Here is a 5,020-nt window from a genome sequence, read left to right as displayed (position 1 = left end):
TGCTTGGATGATTACTGCTCTGCACACTCTTGGCATTCTCTTGATGAGCTTCCAGAGGTAGTCACCAGAAATGGTTTTGAACAGTCTTGAAGGAGTTCCCAGAGATGCTTAGCACTTGTTGGCCCTTTTGCCTTCACTCTATGGTCCAGTTCACCCCAAACCATCTCGATTGGGTTCAGGTCTGGTGACTGTGGAGACCAGGTCATCTGGCCTAGCACCCCATCACTCTCCTTCTTAGTCAAAATAGCCCTTACACAGCCTGGAGGTGTGTTTGGGGTCATTGAATAGGATAACTGAAGTGAGCACTAATATATATATATGAGTGCAAGCCAAAAATACATACTATATATAAGAATAAGGCTGCACATCAAACTTAGATAATGGTATAATGCCTCAAGCATATGGAAAAATATTGGAATATACAATGAAAAATGCTACTTGCTAATTTGAACATGTGAATAATGAATTGCATACCTGCTATGAATATTAGGAAAAAGGAGATGTTTAGCAATCGCATTGATCAATGTAACTGAGCCCCAAAACCCTCGTCAAGGTACATCTCTATATTGGGGTCCCTAGCTCTGTGACCCTAACTGTGTGTCATCTCATTGCAATTAAAAACTGCTATGGGTGGAGAGGGGTAACTAAGGACTTTCTTATATGGGAGATGGAAAAAACATGGCCGAAAGGGGCGGAGCTGTGTTCACATTCAGAAAAAAAAAAAAAAAAAAAAAAAAAAACTACATATAACTGAATAGGATAACTGAAGTGAGCACTAATATATATTATATGAGTGCAAGCCAAAAATACATACTATATATAAGAATAAGGCTGCACATCAAACTTAGATAATGGTATAATGCCTCAAGCATATGGAAAAATATTGGAATATACAATGAAAAATGCTACTTGCTAATTTGAACATGTGAATAATGAATTGCATACCTGCTATGAATATTAGGAAAAAGGAGATGTTTAGCAATCGCATTGATCAATGTAACTGAGCCCCAAAACCTCGTCAAGGTACATCTCTATATTGGGGTCCCTAGCTCTGTGACCCTAACTGTGTGTCATCTCATTGCAATTAAAAACTGCTATGGGTGGAGAGGGGTAACTAAGGACTTTCTTATATGGGAGATGGAAAAAACATGGCCGAAAGGGGCGGAGCTGTGTTCACATTCAGAAAAAAAAAAAAAAAAACTACATATAACTGAATAGGATAACTGAAGTGAGCACTAATATATATATATATGAGTGCAAGCCAAAAATACATACTATATATAAGAATAAGGCTGCACATCAAACTTAGATAATGGTATAATGCCTCAAGCATATGGAAAAATATTGGAATATACAATGAAAAATGCTACTTGCTAATTTGAACATGTGAATAATGAATTGCATACCTGCTATGAATATTAGGAAAAAGGAGATGTTTAGCAATCGCATTGATCAATGTAACTGAGCCCCAAAACCTCGTCAAGGTACATCTCTATATTGGGGTCCCTAGCTCTGTGACCCTAACTGTGTGTCATCTCATTGCAATTAAAAACTGCTATGGGTGGAGAGGGGTAACTAAGGACTTTCTTATATGGGAGATGGAAAAAACATGGCCGAAAGGGGGCGGAGCTGTGTTCACATTCAGAAAAAAAAAAAAAAAAACTACATATAACTGAATAGGATAACTGAAGTGAGCACTAATATATATATATGAGTGCAAGCCAAAAATACATACTATATATAAGAATAAGGCTGCACATCAAACTTAGATAATGGTATAATGCCTCAAGCATATGGAAAAATATTGGAATATACAATGAAAAATGCTACTTGCTAATTTGAACATGTGAATAATGAATTGCATACCTGCTATGAATATTAGGAAAAAGGAGATGTTTAGCAATCGCATTGATCAATGTAACTGAGCCCCAAAACCTCGTCAAGGTACATCTCTATATTGGGGTCCCTAGCTCTGTGACCCTAACTGTGTGTCATCTCATTGCAATTAAAAACTGCTATGGGTGGAGAGGGGTAACTAAGGACTTTCTTATATGGGAGATGGAAAAAACATGGCCGAAAGGGGCGGAGCTGTGTTCACATTCAGAAAAAAAAAAAAACTACATATAACTGAATAGGATAACTGAAGTGAGCACTAATATATATATATGAGTGCAAGCCAAAAATACATACTATATATAAGAATAAGGCTGCACATCAAACTTAGATAATGGTATAATGCCTCAAGCATATGGAAAAATATTGGAATATACAATGAAAAATGCTACTTGCTAATTTGAACATGTGAATAATGAATTGCATACCTGCTATGAATATTAGGAAAAAGGAGATGTTTAGCAATCGCATTGATCAATGTAACTGAGCCCCCAAAACCTCGTCAAGGTACATCTCTATATTGGGGTCCCTAGCTCTGTGACCCTAACTGTGTGTCATCTCATTGCAATTAAAAACTGCTATGGGTGGAGAGGGGTAACTAAGGACTTTCTTATATGGGAGATGGAAAAAACATGGCCGAAAGGGGCGGAGCTGTGTTCACATTCAGAAAAAAAAAAAAACTACATATAACTGAATAGGATAACTGAAGTGAGCACTAATATATATATATGAGTGCAAGCCAAAAATACATACTATATATAAGAATAAGGCTGCACATCAAACTTAGATAATGGTATAATGCCTCAAGCATATGGAAAAATATTGGAATATACAATGAAAAATGCTACTTGCTAATTTGAACATGTGAATAATGAATTGCATACCTGCTATGAATATTAGGAAAAAGGAGATGTTTAGCAATCGCATTGATCAATGTAACTGAGCCCCAAAACCTCGTCAAGGTACATCTCTATATTGGGGGTCCCTAGCTCTGTGACCCTAACTGTGTGTCATCTCATTGCAATTAAAAACTGCTATGGGTGGAGAGGGGTAACTAAGGACTTTCTTATATGGGAGATGGAAAAAACATGGCCGAAAGGGGCGGAGCTGTGTTCACATTCAGAAAAAAAAAAAAAAAAAAAAAACTACATATAACTGAATAGGATAACTGAAGTGAGCACTAATATATATATATGAGTGCAAGCCAAAAATACATACTATATATAAGAATAAGGCTGCACATCAAACTTAGATAATGGTATAATGCCTCAAGCATATGGAAAAATATTGGAATATACAATGAAAAATGCTACTTGCTAATTTGAACATGTGAATAATGAATTGCATACCTGCTATGAATATTAGGAAAAAGGAGATGTTTAGCAATCGCATTGATCAATGTAACTGAGCCCCAAAACCTCGTCAAGGTACATCTCTATATTGGGGGTCCCTAGCTCTGTGACCCTAACTGTGTGTCATCTCATTGCAATTAAAAACTGCTATGGGTGGAGAGGGGTAACTAAGGACTTTCTTATATGGGAGATGGAAAAAACATGGCCGAAAGGGGCGGAGCTGTGTTCACATTCAGAAAAAAAAAAAAAAAAAAACTACATATAACTGAATAGGATAACTGAAGTGAGCACTAATATATATATATGAGTGCAAGCCAAAAATACATACTATATATAAGAATAAGGCTGCACATCAAACTTAGATAATGGTATAATGCCTCAAGCATATGGAAAAATATTGGAATATACAATGAAAAATGCTACTACTTTCCTAATATTCATAGCAGGTATGCAATTCATTATTCACATGTTCAAATTAGCAAGTAGCATTTTTCATTGTATATTCCAATATTTTTCCATATGCTTGAGGCATTATACCATTATCTAAGTTTGATGTGCAGCCTTATTATTATATATAGTATGTATTTTTGGCTTGCACTCATATATATATATTAGTGCTCACTTCAGTTATCCTATTCAGTTATATGTAGTTTTTTTTTTTTTCTGAATGTGAACACAGCTCCGCCCCTTTCGGCCATGTTTTTTCCATCTCCCATATAAGAAAGTCCTTAGTTACCCCTCTCCACCCATAGCAGTTTTTAATTGCAATGAGATGACACACAGTTAGGGTCACAGAGCTAGGGACCCCAATATAGAGATGTACCTTGACGAGGTTTTGGGGCTCAGTTACATTGATCAATGCGATTGCTAAACATCTCCTTATTCCTAATATTCATAGCAGGTATGCAATTCATTATTCACATGTTCAAATTAGCAAGTAGCATTTTTCATTGTATATTCCAATATTTTTCCATATGCTTGAGGCATTATACCATTATCTAAGTTTGATGTGCAGCCTTATTCTTATATATAGTATGTATTTTTGGCTTGCACTCATATATATATATTAGTGCTCACTTCAGTTATCCTATTCAGTTATATGTAGTTTTTTTTTTTTTTTTTTCTGAATGTGAACACAGCTCCGCCCCTTTCGGCCATGTTTTTTCCATCTCCCATATAAGAAAGTCCTTAGTTACCCCTCTCCACCCATAGCAGTTTTTAATTGCAATGAGATGACACACAGTTAGGGTCACAGAGCTAGGGACCCCAATATAGAGATGTACCTTGACGAGGTTTTGGGGCTCAGTTACATTGATCAATGCGATTGCTAAACATCTCCTTTTTCCTAATATTCATAGCAGGTATGCAATTCATTATTCACATGTTCAAATTAGCAAGTAGCATTTTTCATTGTATATTCCAATATTTTTCCATATGCTTGAGGCATTATACCATTATCTAAGTTTGATGTGCAGCCTTATTCTTATATATAGTATGTATTTTTGGCTTGCACTCATATATATATTAGTGCTCACTTCAGTTATCCTATTCAGTTATATGTAGTTTTTTTTTTTTTTTTTTTCTGAATGTGAACACAGCTCCGCCCCTTTCGGCCATGTTTTTTCCATCTCCCATATAAGAAAGTCCTTAGTTACCCCTCTCCACCCATAGCAGTTTTTAATTGCAATGAGATGACACACAGTTAGGGTCACAGAGCTAGGGACCCCAATATAGAGATGTACCTTGACGAGGTTTTGGGGCTCAGTTACATTGAT

The 5,020-nt window shown here is 36.1% G+C and overlaps 1 protein-coding gene across 2 annotated transcripts in view; it reads right to left on the bottom strand.

Annotated features, from left to right (window-relative positions):
• The window catches only part of MAPKAPK5 (MAPK activated protein kinase 5), a 123,031-nt gene that overhangs the window by 107,223 nt on the left and 10,788 nt on the right, over window positions 1-5,020 (bottom strand). The window lies entirely within an intron of this gene.

The sequence above is a fragment of the Anomaloglossus baeobatrachus genome, chromosome 1 (assembly GCF_048569485.1).
Source record: "Anomaloglossus baeobatrachus isolate aAnoBae1 chromosome 1, aAnoBae1.hap1, whole genome shotgun sequence".
NCBI lineage: Eukaryota > Metazoa > Chordata > Amphibia > Anura > Aromobatidae > Anomaloglossus > Anomaloglossus baeobatrachus.
Note: the sequence above shows the minus strand (reverse complement) of the source record. Positions and strands in the feature narration are given on the sequence as shown.